Below are 284 nucleotides of genomic sequence, written 5' to 3' on the forward strand. Positions count from 1 at the left end.
TAGGATTGGCAGAAGGAGCATTTTTGCTCGCCACTTGGTGCAGGGATGAATTATCCTTGACACCTCAGGATCTGTGGACCCCACATGATCCCCATCTACCCCACCACTCTCTCTCTTCTTTCTTCTTTTGCTCGAGGATGAGCAAACCTTCTAAGTTTGGTATGGTAAAAGCGTTGCTTTTTGTTTCCCCATAACCATTTATAGCACCTAAGGCCGGAGAAACCTCTAGAAGGAGGAAGGGGAAGGCAAAAGCTTCCACCTCCGAGCCATGGGAGATGGAGAGA

Source organism: Arachis duranensis, chromosome 4 (assembly GCF_000817695.3).
Source record: "Arachis duranensis cultivar V14167 chromosome 4, aradu.V14167.gnm2.J7QH, whole genome shotgun sequence".
Lineage (NCBI taxonomy): Eukaryota > Viridiplantae > Streptophyta > Magnoliopsida > Fabales > Fabaceae > Arachis > Arachis duranensis.